Here is a 19,244-nt window from a genome sequence, read left to right on the forward strand (position 1 = left end):
TATCAGTTCTCAGTAGGTATTGGCTGTGAAAGGACCACTAAATATTCTATCAGAGTGTTCAATAACCAGCACTCATATGAATAAATCCAAAGAGAAAAATACAGTTATCTGGACAGAGAAAAATATTTTGCATGTTGCTGGAGAGATGTTTCTTGTTTCTTCCGTTTTATACTCTTGCAAATGGTCACTAAGGTTCTGTTGTCTGTCTGTTACTGGCATGGGAAAGTGTGAATGATTCTCACGTCTACTACTTTCCTAAGCAACTCTGCCTAATTCTAGTGATAAGCCTTTAGTTTTTTTGTTTTTGTTTATTTTTTTTAACTTTCCTGTGTCTGTAAGCATATAAATCAGTTTGTTCCTTTTTTTCCCAAACTTGACCCATTTTACTTTCTTTAGTTTTTGTGGAGTGGGACCTCTGATACAATGCTAAAGGGAAGGACTGGTGATGGTCTTTCCTCGTGTCAAAGGGGACAATATAGATGCCTAGCTGTTTTACCCATAGTATGCATGGTAAGTTTTATCACATATTTTCTCTGTATCTGTTAAGATAATAATATCATTCTACTCTTGTAACCTGTCAGTATGGCAAATGAACATACACTTAATTTTCAACACTAAAGTTTGCATTCCTAGGACAAACATCACTTTGTCGTTACATGTACTGTTGGGTTTGGCTTTCATTCCTAGGTATGAGATGACTGGTGATTTCCTCCTCCTCCTCCTATTTCTATGGAACAAGATTAGCTGAGAGCAGAATGAGTGGATACATACATCCACTTCTTCCTCTCCTCTAAGTTTGAGAAGAATTGGAATGTGCATTCTTTACATGCTTGGCAGGGATCCATTTCCTCATGATTACAGCAACATGCAGTTTTCTTTCTTCCCTAAGTTTAGTACTGATAAGTTTGATTTAAATGTATCAGGATTGCCACAACTTGCAAAAGTTTTGTCATGTTAATCTATAAAAACAAGCTATGTATCATAAGTGATGTATCTTTTTCCTCCACTTTCTATTAAATATTTCTTTCTCAGACAGGGTTTCTCTGTAGCTTTGGGCCCTGTCCTGGAACTAGCTTTTGTAGGGTGGCCTCAAACTCACAGAAATCTGCCTGCCTCTGCCTCCGAAGTGCTGGGATTAAAGGTGTGCGCCAACCACTGCCTGGCTGTACTGAAATTAAATTTTTTAAGACTGCCTAGCTACATGTCCTAGAGTGGCCCAAGATCTTTCCTACCTCAGCCTCAGAGTGCTCAGGCCAGAGCTGTACGCCATCATAGCTGACTGTTTTAGGGAAGCACCAATAGTATTAATTTTTAAAAAACTGATTTAACATGAGCTTTTCATAAATGCCACTGTCTTTTCAGTGTCTGCCATCTGCAGTGAGGTCCCAATCCACATACTTCATGTTGCTTACTTGTTCCCTGTTCACAGTTTTGCCTGAGAGCTGCCAATCCCACCTTCTTTTCTAAAGAGGCCCTGTGGCTTGGCTGCTGCTCCTTGTTTTCTGTCTCCTTTGCTCTTCCTTCCACTACTTCATGACCGAGTTGGGCTAACTATGACTTTTATCAGGTTAAAGAAATTTCTTTTATCCTAGTTAGCATAAACTGCATCGAGATAGATGCTTTGCTCAATAATTTCCTTCTTCCCCTTTTGAATGTGTTTAAAGTTATTAATCTGTCAGAAATGTTTCATCTACACACTATAAATTTAATATGTACCATTTTCTTTATTGCTGTCAAAACATTTTATATTTCCCTACTTTATGACTTATAAACATTAGAGGTACTTTTAAATTTCTAAATACATGATGATTTTTCTATTTTTTTATTCATATTTCTAATTTACTTGGAGTGACACTTGGGTTTCAATCAGTGTTCTGTCTAACATTAGTGTCCCACCTGTCCTGGACTGTTTTTTGCCCTTGACACAGCCATCTGAATACTATGAAGTGTGTTAGGTAGTAGCTGTGGGTTTTTTTATAGTCACATATAGACCAAATCTTTTATTTACTGTTTTGTCTAAAGCTGTTCATTAGTTATATGATCACTAAAATTTCTCTATTGTGGCTATAAATTAGGCCATTTCCTAAAATGTCTGACCATTTTACTTTATATATTGAGATTATGTTAACTCAGAAAGTTAAAATGGGGCCAGAGAAAGGGCTCAGCATATAAAGTATTTGTTGTGTAAGCCTGACTGGTACCTAAGTTTGATTCCTAGAACCCACAGGAGGAGAGAACTGACTCCCACAAGTTGTCCTCTGACCGCACACACACACACACACACACACACACACAATTTTTTAAGCTAAAAATGCTTAAATTGTTTAATTCACCTCCCTCTACAACGCTTTCACACTTGATCTCAGCCAAAACGCTGCTAAGCAATCACGATGTGCTTTTTTTCTGCCTTAAAGTCTATTCTCAAAATACTGACACAACATCAGTTTTCTTTCCGCTCTCTGTGTAACACCCCTGGCTGTCCTGGAACTTGCTCTATAAACCAGATTGGCCTTGAACTCACAGAAATCTGCCTGCCTCTTCTTCCCAAGTGCTGGGACCAAAGGTGTGCACCACCACTGCCCACCTCTTTCTGCTTTGAGAGCTTTTCTATATAGCCCAGGCTGCCCTAGGCCAGCATACAGCACCAGCACATGTAAACTGCCTTTCTCCATCCATTCTACCTATGACAGTGCAACAGCTGTATTTTTAGAATGCAGCATGAGCAGTGTCTTTGGCTTTTACTGGAGTATTTAGGTAATTGGCATTTAATATGAATGCTAATGCATTGGGTTTAAACCTGTGTTTTCTCTAACATTAGTCTCCCATCTGTCCTGGGCTGCTTTTTGTCTTTATCCTTCTTGATTACTTTTGAATGTTTTGTTTCCCCTTCTAGTATTACAGAACTAACCCACTCTTTAATTCTTTAGCAGTAACCTTTGGCGGGGGGGGGGGGGAGTCAATATTCAGTGATCATAAAAGTTAAACAAAATTTTTAATCTGTCCCACTAATTCCTTCACTCTCCCTAGATATTGTTTTTATGCACTTGCTCTTACAGTTCTTTAGTCTCACCAACATATGGCATTATTAAAAAATTATCCAAATATTAAGCACCTTCTTCACTTTTCACTCTTTTCCTCCTGCCTTACTTTTCTTCCAGGAACACCCTAGAGTTTCCTGATGATGTGCTACTAACAGTTTGCTTCTGCCTTAAAATAGTCCTTCCCCTAACCCCACAGGGACTGGAGAGATGGCTCAGTGGTTAAGAGCACTGGCTGCCCTTCCAGAGGACCTGGGTTCAATTCCCAGCACCCAGATAGCAGCTCACTAAAGTCTCCCTTTGTTTGAGGGAATCCAACACCCTACCATACACAGACATAAATGTAGGCAAAACACCAATCCACATAAAATAAAAATAAAATAAAATAAAAACATACAAAACAGTTTCTCCCACTACTGAATTCTTCTCTAGTTACATCATGAATTATCTCCATGTAGATTTACTTTTATTCTGTTTGTGTTGTTGAGATCTTTAAAAAGATGGGTATCTCACCTATTATGTAAGATTATCAGCTACTATCTCTTCGAACACTGGTTCTTTCTCCCCCCTCTGGAACTGTAACTCGACACACGTCTCAGTTTGTTCCCCTTGGTTTTCCATTGCTCCCACAAAGCACCCGTCTGTGGTTCTTCATAGTGAATTCTGCATCCTTTCTTCCGCTCTGATCAGTCCCGTCTAACCTGCTACTGGACCCACCTGTTGTGTTTTTATTACAATTATTGGACTATTTATCCCTCTAAGTTGTACTTAGTCCCTTTCAAATGTGCTAGATCACTGTACAGTTTCTATCACTTGTAGATATTTTAAACCCTTTCTATTACTTTCAGCTCAGCAGGCGGTGGTGTTTAAACCGGGTCAACAACTCTACCTCATGCTCACAGAGCTGTTCCTGCTGTCTTCATCCACAGCACTTTGCAACCTTTGTGTTTATTCCTTCTGTTTCATAACCATCCACTGTCCATCTTCCTGTTATAATCATGCCTTGGGGATTCTCCAAGTCCAGGAAATAGGTGCAGTCCTTCAAATAGTCAAGGACTAGCCCAGGAGCACTGTTCAGTCACCTCTCAAGCACAAAATCTTAAACTTCCTAACATGTCCTATGACCTTCATGAGGGACAACTTGCAACACCCACATTCAGGCTGTGTTCTCCCTACCCTAGTAGTTCTACAGTAGGAAAAATGTTCTGGTTTTTTTGTTTGTTTTGGTTTCTTTTTCACGGAACTGAGTCTGGAATCCAAGGCCTCCTCAATGCTAAGCAGGAACCAACCATTAAACTACACTCCAGCCACAGAAGTGTTTAATGCCCGTCTTCCCTGGAGGTTCCATTGCCCTCGGTGATACCAGCTCTTAAAGGATCACTTTCTAGCATGTTGCCCACACTGACCTCTACCCTTTGACCCTGGAAATACTACAGTTTGTTCAGTTTGCTAAAAGCTCTTACAGGGCTGTGTTTGACTTCCTTGGAATCTTCTGAGCTGACCTATGCTTTTCAAAAGGCATTTTTACATCTTTTATTTAGAGTGTATCCAAATCAGAAGACTGATCAAGACAACCTCTATTGCCAAAAACCCAGTGCCCCTGCCGTGATATCTGCCACTGCTGCCACTCTCAGCTAAGCCAAATCACAGCTCACTGCATCTTAGATTTAAAGAGCAAAGACTACTGCTACATGACAAGAAGGCCAGCTGGGCCAGGGAAAGCACATCCCAATCCACAGCTTTACTTCTGGAGGGTTCAATAACCCCCGGACAGTCACTGGACTTACCACCATGTAAGCATGGCTAACCTCACCTTCTTACCAGAAATGTGGGCTCAGTGTAGAGTGATTTATGTAGGACAATCAGATAACTTTTATTACCGTATGTTGTTACAATTCTTAAACTTCATTTGTTTTTCTTCTTAATTTCGCAGTGCCTACCTAATTTGTAAATTCAAGATTATCATAAGTATTTAAAGGCAAAACAAAACATATATTTTGAGGGTTTGGCTATCTGCAGTTTTAGGCATCTAATGGGGATCTAGGGAAGTACCCCTCACAGATAGGGGAGCACTGTATTCCACAGCAGGTTAGGAAGTAGAGGAGTAGGAAATCCTGGAGGGATATCCCCCTAGCACCAACCCGTGGAGGCAGACCAGTATTTTAACTAGAAATGTCTATAACTTCATTTTTATAAAATCCACAGGTAGAAGGCTCATCCAGGAAGGACTGCTCAGCTTCTGCCTTCACTGCCCACTGCTTTCCCACTTGGCTTTGCTGCGAAGAACATCAGTGGTCTGGCCCTCACTCCACAGCCTGCCCTGACCAACAAATCCTACTGGCCTGACAGTCCCACCCCCAATAACACAGACCTTCTTCTAGCATGTGGGAATTAACTCTTTTTATTATCAATGTGATTCAAACTTCACTTTAGCTTTTTTTTAAGTCAGCCATTTTATAATACACCCCAAGCTCTCAAATACTGCGGTGAGAGTATAAATTACTACAAGCACTTTGAAAGAAAAGCCTGGCACTTTTCTCTATAGCTGAGCATATGCCTCTTTATAGCCTACAATTCCAGATTTAGATAGCAGACCCAATAGAAATATGTGTGCATGCTAACCAAAAGTCAGGGCGAGACCAATTATGCCAGGGTTATTTATCCACAACAGCTCCTCCCTGGAAGCTAGCCAGATACTGTGTTACAGTCACACACTGGAAGATACAAGAGCAAATAAGCGGACCACAGCTATCTCAACCACATGGATGAATCTTACATACACACCAAGGGAAAGACAAATGAGCATATGTCACGTGATCCACTTCCATTATGTTCAGACACCAGCAAAGAGATTGTGATGTTATGAACAGGAAGGAAAGCAGGTATCCTTGAAGAAGGCAATAAAGGGACACAGGAATACAAAAAGAACGAGTTAAACAAGGGTGTGCAGTTTAAATAAGTGTATTTTACCAGGACTCAAGTACACACACATGCATTTCAGTAAAGAATTAAAAATACGCACAACTTGCATCCTGAAGAACAGGGGCACCCTTTAAGGATTGTCATACAGTGTACCCTCACCTTCCAGCTCTAACAAGCATACAGGACATCGTTCTCTCCAGAGAGAAATTAATGGGACCTCAGTCAAGGAGGGTGTCCCCTTCCCAAAGTAGCCAGGGCTTCTCATTAGCATTGTTAATATTCTGTTCTCTTCCTGTCTTTAAAAATGGAAATAGTAGCCAGGTGGTGGTGGTACATGCCTTTAATCCCAGTACTCAGGAGGCAGAGGCAGGCAGATCTCTGTGAGTTCAAGGCCAGCCTGGTCTACAGGAGCTAGTTCCAGGACAGGCCCCAAAGCTACAGAGAAACCTTGTCGTGGGGGAGAAAAAAAGAAAATAGTACAAAAGGTGGCCCTACATCATCCAACTTACCTGGGAAGTCACTTATAATGATGAGGAGTAGCTGGGCTTCAAAGGGACACATCTTTGAGAAGTCCCTCGGCACACCACTAATAAGACTTTTCATTAAGGGTTTTAATAATTCATTTACTCTTCGTCTCCTTCCTTTTCTCAATCACTGTGATTACTATGAAGTGACTTTCTAACTACAAACGAACATTAACTACAGGAAATAATATAGCCAACAGAAATAAAGCTATGTCTAATTCCTATCCAGGAACAGTCTTCATGGAAAACAAGGTTGGCTTTAACACAGATGAACTGTATTATACGAGAAGTTCTGGAAAACATACTGCCTGGGTATGGACAAGGGTCTTTTGCCCTTCTACACAAGATAACTCATTCCCATGTTCTCACTCACCACAAAGGACAGGAACTCCAGACACACTTGCCATTTCTTTGCCTACAGTAGAAAAGTGGAAGAGAAAGAAGGAAAGGGTCTGGACTCTGATCTTACCGAGCAGGCCACCTTGCCTCAGCCGAGTTTCCTTCACCTCAGCTAGCTTCCATGAAAAGTTCCTCAGAGGAGACACTGCCATGTGGGAAGCCAAAACCTCCTCTCACTCCTTAGCCTGACAAAAAGTCTGACCAAGAGAAAGGAAAACGCCATGCCAACCAACTACAAGACAGTAATTCTCCCCCCTGCCACTATGGCACACTTTTATTCTCCAAGCACAAAATTCAACTCATTTTAGAAAAAGCCACCACACTGTTCGAACCAAAAATAACATTTAGTTTCCTAGACAGACTAGCTCCTCTGCAGGCCTGACCCAGGACCTTCTGTACCATGGGAAACGTGGGTGATCCCTGCTAATACTTCTCCTGGGACCGGAGCAGCAGTGAAGACACAAGCTCAGTCCAGAGTTGTGAAACTGTCCTGCAGAACCAGGAGCCCAGGACAGAGCCAGCATCCAAGCCCACGCCCCTGCCCCAAGGCTCCTTTACACCTCCGGCTCCACAGGCAGCAAAGGGCTGACCAGTGTGACAGTACCATTCAACGTTCTTGTCAATTTCTCAACTGGAGCTGGGCTGGAGGGAATCCAAAACTCACTCCCATTGGCTCTAGGATGTTTTGTGTTTCTATTTTATGCTCCAGCAATTCAGACTACTTTAAGTTAAATGATTATGGTCTTGCACTAGAAAAGCCTCTTCATTAGCCTAGTGAGCACGGACATCTGCTAGGTGCCATCACTGTTCTAGACCTAGGAAAAGGAATCAGATAATAACCATGTGTTGACAGAGTTCGTCCTCCGGTGGAGACAATGACAGGCAGGTCAAACATAGGACATATCAAGTGGCAGGAATGAGGAGAAAGCTATACACAGGTTGGACATGATGGGAGGGTGTCTGCCACTTTAAATAAAATGATCAACAGATGTGAGGAAGGTGGAAGAGCAACCGTGTAATCTATCTGGGAAAAGCTCCCCCAGGTAGAAGGACACATGCCAAGCCCTACCGCAGACACAAGCCTGAGGACTAAAGAAGTGGCCGGTGTGGCTGAAGAAGTGGGAAGGAAAGAGGCAGGAGTAAGGCGCAAGATAACTGGAGCCCAGGAGACCACAGGCAAGACAGACCAAGGAACAGACAGAGCGGTGATGCCATCAACTGTAGCAACCATCTAGAGGGCGGGGTGAAGTTACAGCTGGGAAACCACTTCAAAGACTAAATAAAACAGGCTAGAGGTAGGTGAAAGTGACCCAAGGACAGTAGAACCAGCAGAGTTGGTGAGAAGGGCCGAACTTGGGCTCCACTTAGAAAGCAGAGCTGATAGGATTTGCAAGGAGAGAGAACAAGGATCAGAAATAAACCAAGGCTCATGGCCTGAGAGATGGAACCTCCTGGTCAGCTCTCATTTTACAGGGAAGGTACACTGAAGCCCAAGGAAAAGCAGTTGTGCTCCCTGTTCCTGGGATTAGACCCCACCCAGCCCACAGGCCCTCAAGGACTCCAGACACGTGCCACACTTCAGGGCAGAGCTGCACAGAAGGCTCACAAATGGCAAGCAAGAAGCAAACCAAATTCTCACTTTTCTTGTAAAAACTTTAAAAACCTAAAATTTAATGAAAAAAAACCTTTATTTTCAAAAGGTTGGTTTTGTTGTTTAGTAACAAGGGGTTGGCCAAACAGATGTCATTTTTGTTCCAAGAAATAAATGCACACAGGGCACTCACTGGCTTGGAGTCTGGAGACACTAACAAAGGCCTTGTCGGCTCCCAGCCTGTCCAGGCTTAAGGTACAGAATTAAAGGTTTGAATTCAAGAGGGTTGTTTAATCCAACTTCTGAGTCAGGTGATGCTCCTTGTCACTATAAATAAAGCTGATCAATTCCGGAACCATCTCAGTGGACCCTCTCACTGACCAGCCAGAAAATAACGACTTGCCCAGCACTGGAGGTTTCTTTTGAACTTGTCAATCTACCGAGCACTGACATGAGGACAACCAAGAATTCAAAAAGTCTTCCCAAGTCCCAAAGAGCTTGCAAAGTCATACAGAGTATAATAGGCCCTGCAAGCAGTCTCTGTAGTGCTCAGGAAATAACTTCTATCAGCCAGAGAGAACTCCACATGCCGGAATGCAAGAGTGCTGGGGACCAGTCTAAACAACCAGGAAACACATCATTTATATAGCACCCTTTATAAAGCTGCTGTTCGTTTCGGAAAGTTGAGAGATATGTATTACTAAAATTTAAAAGAAAAGCAGAAGGTGAGTCTGGTTTTAAACTTGGGTGTGTGCCTGCCTGTTTCAGGAGACTCAATCAGAATCCGCCTGCCTAAGAGAACAATCTCCTAGGAAGCCCCCGAGATAATATTCTATAACGCTAAGCAGACTCCATCGCCCAGGCTTTCTCACTTAGAATTAAATATTTACTTTCCTTACAAGCTGCATCCTTTCCATCTAATGCCTACTTATTTTTTCTGCATTTGGTACATTTGGCCATCTTCATGCTGTTAGTTTTAGGTTAAAGTGCCTGTCCACCCCCCACCCCTGCCCTATGCACTCCCTTCCCTCATATGCACATAGAATTGAGAATGGGCTTCTTTCTTTAAGATTTATTTTATATATGATTGCCTGCATGTATGTATGTGAATCATGTACATGTCTGCTGTCTGTAGAGACTAGAAGTAGATGTAAGATCCCCTAAAGCTGGAGAAACGAGCAGTTATGATCCACAATGTTGGTGCTGTTAGGAACATCAAAAGCTCTCAACTCTCCAGCCCCCAAGACTAAAGTTTCCCAAAGGTCACAATTTACTGAGCTGGGTGTGCAAACTGCTATCAGTCGTCTGTTCTGACACAGACAAACGGAACATTTCACCTGGTTCAACATTATTATGTTTTCATGTGATCAAGAGGAACAGGGACTTGAACCTTTAGAAAACAGCTACCTTGGCCTGGTGCTGTCTGGTCAAACTTGCCAAGACGATGGGAATGACGTAACTCTATAAGCAACTACTCAGCACTTGCAAATTGACTAAGAAATATAATGTTAAAATGTTACTGCCCCTTAACTTACATCCTTTAAACTTACACAGCTGCAAGTGGCTCCAGCCATACATGATGGTACAGACAATGCTGTTGTGGACAACAGCTTCATCACACAAATTCATGTGTCATGCATTTGTATGTACAGAGTTTGAAAGCCCAGAGCAAAGACTCTTCATAAAGGAATGAAATGCCAAGTGCCTTCCTGGACTGCCAAATTTCCATTGTCTCTACACCTTGCCACTGAAACTCATTTTAATCTTCTAGTTGTTCTGTATCCTCTCTTGGGTAATTACTGTCCCAGCAGGATAGAATTATGTGGTCCTGTTCAAAAAGCAGAAATGATGTCACTTAGCAGCTGGCAACAGGAACAGGTCCCAAAGCCTTCTTATCCTCTGGGCTTCCAGGTTCTCATCTACTGAATGGGTAACACCCACACCTACCCTAAACATGGGTCTATTATGATGCCTACAACCACAGCAGTGTGGTATCTGATTCTGAATTGCAAGCCTTTTAAAGTTGGATTCAGATACTTTAAACCATGAGATGGTAGTCTCTCTTATCGGTATTAACTACGGACACCCTGGGCTTCAAAATTCTAAGAGCCCCAATCTTGGCCTCTTCCAGGAGCCAGACAGCCCATGTTTATACTACTCAGTGGAAAGGGGCTTACAAGGCCTTCACCACTGCAGACGTGGGATGTATAAAGGAACAACCTGGGATGTATAAATGTCCCACAAGGGACATTTCCCCTTCTGGAAAAAAGATTTGGGCAAGCACTGTTGGCTCGATCTGTCTGTCATGTGTCTATTAGTTAAAGCCCTCGTGATAAAGGCACAAGCAAGGATCCGGGCTCCTGTGCTTTTAAAAGGTATCCATGCTACACAATAATCCAATATTCCAATTAAATCATTTGCATGCAACCATTTAAACCGAGTTTGGTGCTCTATAATTATTGTAGCATGTAGAGTTAAGGCTCATTTCAGCAAAGAACTTAATTGCTCAAATGTGACTCGATTCAGGATGTATTTAAAACTCTCCCATCAAGCCGGGTGTTGGGGTGCACACCTGTAATCTCTGCACTTAAGAAGTAGAGGCAAGAGGACCAAGAGTTCAAGGTCAGTCTAAGCTGACATGGCAATCGGGACTGAGACTCCATTCTGAAAACTGTAAAAAAGGAAGAAGAGGAGGAAGGAGGGAGGAGGGAAGGATGAGAGGAAGAGGAGGAAAGAAGAAAGGAGAGGGCAGGCAAGGGGAAGAAAGAAAAATGTTTCCTATCAACAACAACAAAAAATCCATATATTATAATATCACTCTAACTCCTTAGACACGGTAGGTCAGAGTTCAAGTCCTATACACGAAATCCAAGAGTTCTAACATGCACGACTTCACACAAACTTGCTGATTCCAAACCTCAAGCTCCCTTCTTGCCTTCATCCCCCAATCTTGGCCTTCTCCAGGACTCAACGAGCCCAGGAGCCCGACAATCCAAGCTTACCCTGGCCTCTAAGTGGAAAACTGACTGAGAGGTCTGCCCTGACCTCTCTCCTGCACTCAAACAGAAGGGAAGTGGCATCTCAGGCCCTCAGAACAGGAAGCCGCTTCTCAAGAGTAACAGGCTGGCAGACCATAGTGGGCTGACCTTGCAAAGTTCACTAACACAGTAAGACAGCTCTCAGGCAGGCAGCATGGATCACAGAAATTTCTCTGGGTGCAGGAAGTTAAGACAAGCAAGAACAGTTGGGGAAAGGTAAGAAGTGGTGAGAGCATACTCGATTGTAAAGGGCCGTGTCCAGTGTATGGACTTCGGCCTACAACGTGAGACTGCACACAAGATTCCACTCAGGACCCGTCACCCCCACCAGAAGACCAACTTAGCAAACAGAGATGTGGGAGGCTCCAGGATCCTCCAAAGTTTCATTTCCTTGGTGTTTCCCAGTCCTGACCTCTGACCTCAGGAGTTATTACCAAACTGCTCTCTGTTTAGCACAAGGTCCCACACTTCCTGCCCAGTTCCCCAACCCCAGGGATGAGTGGGTGGTACTATCTTCAGGCTAGAGATAAGGAAACCCAGGTTCAGAGGTTAGGAGACATGAGCCTCAGGTGGTCAAGAGGGGTGGAATCCAGGTGTGTGACTTCAGCAGCCCTGTGTGGTCCACAGAGTGAGCCAGGCACCACCTTGTTTCCCTCCGTCTCCCACGTCCCTCAACACACATCCCACAAGAACAGTCAATACCAGCTGGCTACTCCCTACGTGTGCTAGGTGTCAGTTTGAGGGACAAGCAGGAACCTTGTTTATTCAGATGGGGAAATGGGAAACGTTTGAGCGAAAACACTTGGTTAACTACCGTCCACGAAGAGTGACACCAACAGAACTCCAGCTGGTGGCTTACAGTACGGGCAGGAGACCCTATAGCATCCCATACCGCTGGAAGCGCGGGCCGGCTGGCCTCTCTGCCCCGGGCACAGCCGGGAAGCCTGGCGGGCCGGGACAGACGGCGGGCCCAGTGCCAGCGCGCTTGGCCGGCCTGGCCGGAGGTGTCTGCTTCCGCTCGGGCCTGGCACCACGGGTCCATTCATCGTGGCCGCGGAAGGGATAGGCCAGGCAAGACCCCGGGTGGCCCCAACTCCGGCGGGGTCCGGCACCCTCGCGCCGGGCTCCGCGCGGCCCCGCCGGGAAACGGTGCTACGGCCCCGCCGCCAGGGGGAGCAGGGAACCTCATCCCGCACTCCGGGAAGTTGCTAAGGCCAGTCCCGGACTGCACCCGAGGCGAACCCCATGGCCCCCGCCCGCCCCGTCGGGGCCGCCGACGTGTCCGGTGGCCGCGGCCCGCAGCACTGGGCTGTGGGCCCCACGTCGCCCATCGGGTCTCAGCCCTCGTCCCAGGCCGGCCCACCGCCTTCCCTCCCCCCCAACCCCCTCCGGCCCGGACTCCGGCCCGGCAACGTCATCCGGTGGCTTCCCGAAACTTAACCCCTTCCTCCGCCAGCTGTGCGCCGCCCCGCCCCGCCGCCAACTTTCTTAGCCCAACTTCGCAGCGCGCGGGCCGGCCCGACGGCCGGGCCAGGAGGGAGGGGTCGCCACGTCGCGCCGCGGGGCCACCGCAGCTCCCAGCCGGCCGACCGGCCAGGGGGTCTAACCCGAGGGGCGCGCTCGGCCGACGCCCCTGCACGGGCTCGGCCTGGCACACGCAGCTCCGTCCCACCCGAGGGGCCGCGGCCACCGCCAGGGCGGGCGGGCCGGCGCCGCCGGGGGAGGGGCCGCCAAGGAGACGTGTCACTCGCGGCGCGGCGCGACCGGCCCGGCGCACCGACGGCCCGGCCCGCGCGCCTCCACCGCCGCCGCGGCTGCAGGGCCCGGCCAAGTTTCTTACCTGCAGCGGGAGACGCGAGAGGGAGAGCGAGAGGGCAAGAGCAGCCGCCGCCGCCGCCGCGGAACCGCGAGAGAGGAGCCCGCCGAGCCTCCGCCGAGAAGCCACCCCTGAGCAGCTGCACACACCGCGACCCCGGCGCCGTCCGCCCCGTCCGCCGTCCGCTCCGGCCGCTCGCTGGCTGCGTGCGCGCGTGTGGAGTCGTGGCACTTTCTGCCTCGGAGCTGGCGAACGGCCCCCTCCGCCGGGATCGCCGCCTCCTGCCTTCCCCACCCGGACCAGCCATTCATCGAGCCGCCCCTTCCCATTGGTCCACTAGCCGCCACTCTAACGGCAGCTGTCCAATCGAGTCGCGGACTGCCGCTCAGCGGCGGCGGCCATTGGATAAAAGGGAGGGCCTACGTCTCAGCCAATGGGAGAGGGGAGGAGCTGCGGGGAGCCGCGGGGGGCGGGGCCGAAGAGGGGCGGAGCCGCGCAGCGCAGCTCTCTGCTCTGCGCGGGGGCGGGTCTCTAACGCCCCGCCCATCTAGGGAGGTCGCCTGTCGGCCCCGCCCACTCTGGGCCGCCGCTCTCCACGCCACCGCTTTTTCCGAGTCGACTCCGCCTAGGCAGATGGATTGTGGTTCGAATCCCTGTGGCCGCGGGCTGCTCTTCCCCACACGGCCAGGCTGAGGTGGCGATGGGTGTAACCCAGAGGATTGCACAACCCGTGAACAACAGGGCAAATGCTTTATTTAAACCCATGTATCTTCACACAAAGCACCAGCCCCTGGGTCTAAAGACAAGTTATACAGGGGTGAGAGCAGGGAGGATAGGGCTTTATCCGCAAACATTCCTCTCCAGATGGTATTTTCTCGAATGAATGAAAGAACTGAGGTGGAAGATCCAGAAAGAACAAAGGAAATTGAGGTGCGCTGTATGTCATTTTGTTAGGGAAGGCCACTCCCTAGACTGTATGAGATACCGTCCTTGTACAAATCACACAGCAGTTACATCCATCCTGTGACATTTGATTCCAAGTGATGGGGACCATGAGGTTCTGTCTCAAGAAAATCTTCTGGCAATCCAGGAAATTGATCCAGTGGTATTCCAAATATTATTAGCTCCATCACATTCGCTCTTAAAAAATAAAAATAAAAAAATACAAACCCAAAACCTATTCAGACTCAATAGAGTTGGTTCTCCCTGTCTGCAGTGGATTCCAGGGGTCAAACTCAGGTAGTCAGACTTGCATGGCAAACACTCTTATCCTGAACCGTCTCACCAGCCCAACACACGCTCTTCAAAACCAAGTTGAAGTGAAATAATTTTGAATTGTGGTGCTTTTTTATTTTGTCAAAGTCTTATTATATGGCTGTCTGCTTGTTATGTATAACAGGCTGGCCTTGAACTCGCAGAGATCCGCCTGCTCTTGCCTCTTGAGTGCTGGGTTTAAGGGCATGAATCCCCCATGCCAGCTTAAGTTTAGGTTATAGCCATTTTAACAGTATTTCTTAAAATTATGCCTCTGAGCCTGCGCCAGAGGCAGTCTCTTTGAAATGAAGTTCTCTGCGTGTCTCTCTCTCTGTCGTGTGTGTGTGTGTGTGTGTGTGTGTGTGTGTGTGTGTTTGTGGGGGGAGGGGCAGCCAGAGTCTGATACCAGGCATCTTCATCTGTTGCTCGGGACCTCATTCTTGGAGACAGGTTCTGTGTCTGACCCTGAGCTCGCTGCTCTGGCTAGACTGGCCGGTGAGGAAGTCCTGGGGATCTTCTTGTCTCCATCTCTACAGAGCTGGGATTACGGGTGGCGCCTGGATTGTTCTCATTTGTGCTGGGAACTGAACTCAAGGCCCCCATGCTTTCACAGCAAGCATTCGCCCACTGAGTCTCTCCAGCCTCTAAACTGTTTTCTAATTTGTTGTTTGTTTGTCTTGTTTCTCTAGACAGGGTTTCTCTGTGTAACAACTGTGGTTGCCCTAGAACTTGCTCTGTAGATCAGGCCGGCCTTGTACGCAGAGATCCGCCTGCCTCTGCCTCCCGAGCGCTGGGATTAAAGGCATGCGCCACCACCGTCCACTCCTAAAATGTCGTTTTCTAAGAGACCCAAAGGATGATGACTCTATGGCCGTAGAATCCCTGCCTCAGTTTCTCCACAAGCACTGTGATTGGTCATTGCTTCTGTACATGCTGTTGGTAGAAAGTAAAGCTTTAGGGAGAGAAGACACAGGGGTTAGGTTGAATCTAAACCATTCTTTTCTAGTTTTAATCTCAGCAGTTCCTTCACAAATTGATTCGTTGGCAGGAATTAACATAGATTACCTTTCCACACTCAGTCATTTTCCAGGTCTGAGACTCACTCGATATAAAATTCAAGGATTCCCGTTTCTAGCCAGCTGTTGGCCTAGGCATTTACCTCTCGAAGAATAAACGGACTTTAAGACAGTCACTCTTCCGGGGTTAAGTAAGCACATTCATCCATGCGTCCATTCACTAGTGTTTGTTAGTGCGGGGGGAAACGGAAGGCTGAACACACCTCCCAAAGCCATACACAGATCCACCATGGGCCCAAAGACTTGTCTATAGCAGGGTTGCCCTTTATCCTCTCCACTGTTTGCCTTTAAACTGTCCCAGAAGCAGATCCCGGCGGGAGGAATTGGTTCAAATCTAGTAGTCCTTCAACATCTGGCAGAGATTAGTCCCAGGACCCCCTCTACCAGGTTGCAGCGTCTGGGGATGGGCGAGTCTGATAGAAAATGATTTGCATATAGCCTAGCCTCTGCACATCTTCCCAAATGCTTCAGATCCTCTCTGCATGACGTACGCTGACTGCCACGCAAGGCTGTGTAAATAGTTGTGGTACCGTATTGTTTCGAGAGTCATGACAAGGGGGAAAAGTCTGCACGTGCTCAATACAGACAAGCGCTTTCCAAATGTTTCTGATCGGTTGGTTAAATCTGTGGATATAGAGCTGGGGGTTGAAGGGCTGATGGAAATTCATTTGGGAGATGAGCTGGGAAACACTGGTGGAGAACTGGGGAGGGAAAGAACCGATAGAGAAAGCATGGTATCAAGCAAGCAGCTGCTGGGGGGTGGAAAGAGCCCAGGCTTGTGTCACAGGGGATGCAGATAGGCCCTATAGAAGACACCCCCAGAGATCCTCCCCAAGAGGAATGAAGACATGGCTACCCATTACCCATTCTGAGTACTTGTTGACTAGAATGTTCCTCAGCAGGGGGAGAATTTAACTCCCTCCACACCTCTGTCAGTAGAGAAAGCATAGAAGCAAGAAGCGCTTAGCGGACTTGTGAATACCAGAGGGTGTGACAGGGGCTGCTATTATACTTTCTACATGGGAACCTGCACCTGACGCAGGGCCCCACAGAGGAGGGGCTGGCAAATATAGGTTCTGTAAATATTATCCATTGGGCAATAGGATCACAGAGTCCCCAGGAGTAAGGAGTGTTTACAAAAAGGGCTCCCTATCTGTTCCTTTCCCTATTTCAATATTTGGTTCAATCTCTCACAATATTCATTTCAGGACGGAAGAGTGTGGCATGGTGTAAGCTCTGCCTTCCTTCTGCCCCTGCCCCTTCCTTCTCTGTCACCCTCTAGCTGTGCGATGCAGACTCCAATTTGTGGCTCCCTTTTGCCAGGCCTCTTCAGCTCTTCCAAGGAGTAGCTGGAGAAACAAGTCACCTCTAGAATCCATGAATACAAGATGCCTTTGAGGGAATGAGAGGTGCTCTGAGGCTAAGGACTTCCAAGATGGGCCTCAGTCAGCTAAATCACACATTCCCCAGCCTTATGAAGACGATCCTATGTCACTGTCCAGCCTCTGGGTGCCATCTGCTCAGTGACAGACTCCAGGCTGAAGCCTAAGAGACAGGTTCCTGCCATCCACAGATGACCATCCACAATGTAGCATTCAGGTGTGGTTAGGCGATTTCAACACAGTTTCTTCAGAGAGACCTGGAGTAGTCCAGGCAGGGAATTAACCCAGACACAGCAGAGGCAAGCAGAAGTTTGAAGGAAGTGTAGAAGGTACCCAGGCCAAAAGGTTTGCATCTGGCAAAGAACAACATGGGCAAAGGCTAGGTGGTAGAGACTGGGATCCCCAGGGTGGATATCTGGCAAGATTGACCAGGAAGAGAAAGGGAGGGAGAAACTGTTTCCAAAGCTGATCACAGGAAAATGGGAGTAATGTGCATGTTCCATATCTTGATAGAGTGATGGTTACATGGCTGGAGCAAAATTCATCAAATAGTGCACTCTCCAAAAGGCTAAAACTTGGTCTGCAAGCAAATATACTTGAGTCAACCAGACTCCAAAAAAGAGACACCTTAGGTTTCAGTTGCATCTTTAAAGCAAATGAAGCATTCTTATTAGGAACAATTAAACACGTAAGATTAATTACCAAGCACGGTCTATGAGTTCATGACAATGCTTTGATTTCTATTACTAAATTGTGGGTATTATTTTAAAAGAGTAGGTGGAAAAATAAAGGTATAGCACAGTTTTAAAGGTGGTTTTGCTTTGTCGACTATAGAAGGATGCCAAATGAAATGAAATTTCACACACACACACACACACACACACACTCAAGACACACAGTACTGGAGAGATGGCTCAGAGGTTAAGAGCACTTGTTGCTCTTGCAGAGGACCTGAGTTAGGTTCCCAGCACCTACAGGTGATTCACAGCCTTCTATAATTCTAATCTCAGGGGACCCAGCACCCTCTCCTGACCTCTGCAGGCACCAGGCATGCACACGGCGCACAGTTGCATACATTCTCATACGCAGAGAATAAAATAAATAAGTCTGGTGGGTTTTTTTATTCAAGAAAAGTCAGGGTAAAATATACAGTATTTTTATGGCTTATCACGAGCCAGGCATTGTTTTAAATACCCTACAAATGTGTAAAACTATCTAACCTTCAGAATGGCTCCCTAAGGGACGGTCTGTAGCTATCTCCATTTTAAAGATGAGGAGACTGAGGTTTTGAGAGGTAATGTGAGTAACCTGCCCATTGTCCCCAAGGCTAGTCAGAGGAGGAGTGACTGGCTGCAGGGCCCATACATATAAAGACTGCAGTTTGGAATGTGTCCTGTATCTCTGGGAAGAACAGAGGCCGTCAGAGTTAACCTCCTGGTGGTGGGAACTCAACAAAGGATTTGTGACCGTGACATCTGTGATCATTTCCTCAGGGTGCGCTTAGAGTAACTGAGTCACAGGTTGGGGACCCACAGGGCTGGGAAGTGATGCCCCACACTAATTCAACTAAGAAGTAACACGAGAACTTGAAAGGGGCAGGATGGGGTGGTAGGAGTGTGTTTAGAACGTGATGCAAATGAGCTTGGGGAACCTCCGTCAGGGAGAGACTGGAGTCACCTGTGAGCTGAGGTTCTGGCCTGAGTGACTTCCAGGACAGGGTACGTAGCTGGAGAAGGGAACGAGGGAAATGCATTTTACACACGTGTCATGTTAAATTAAAGGCACTGGAGGAGGCCCTGAGGGAGATTCTGCAGGCAGTACCACACTTACTCTCCGGCATACATTCTGAGACATACAACATCGGGTTATGTTATCTCACAAACAGCTTAAAATGTACCACACAAACTTAGACAGCTCCAGCATCATTAGGTCCACGGCTCCAGCATCATTAGGTCCACAACTCCAGCATCATTAGGTTGACGGCTCCAGCATCATTAGGTCCACAGCTCCAGCATCATTAGGTCCATGGCTCCAGCATCATTAGGTCCATGGCTCCAGCATCATTAGGTCAAGGGCTCCAGCATCATTAGGTCATATAATCATATAGGACCACATTGTTTATGTACCAATGTCTGTCACTGAACTATCGTTTCTGTGGAACTGAAGTTCAAGATCCATGGCAGAGTTTGGAAGCCTAAACATGC

General features: G+C 46.8%; 1 protein-coding gene across 3 annotated transcripts in view; it reads right to left on the reverse strand.

The window, feature by feature from the left end:
• Window positions 1–13,483, reverse strand: part of Rrbp1 (ribosome binding protein 1) — a 64,526-nt gene extending 51,043 nt beyond the window's left edge. For all 3 annotated transcript variants that reach the window (XM_075962342.1, XM_075962343.1, XM_075962344.1), the window contains exon 1: window positions 13,353–13,483. The gene's annotated coding sequence lies outside the window, so the exon portion shown is untranslated. The remainder of the gene's footprint in view (window positions 1–13,352) is intronic.
• Window positions 13,484–19,244: the final 5,761 nt, after the last annotated feature.

This window comes from Microtus pennsylvanicus, chromosome 2, assembly GCF_037038515.1.
Source record: "Microtus pennsylvanicus isolate mMicPen1 chromosome 2, mMicPen1.hap1, whole genome shotgun sequence".
Classification (NCBI taxonomy): Eukaryota; Metazoa; Chordata; class Mammalia; order Rodentia; family Cricetidae; genus Microtus; species Microtus pennsylvanicus.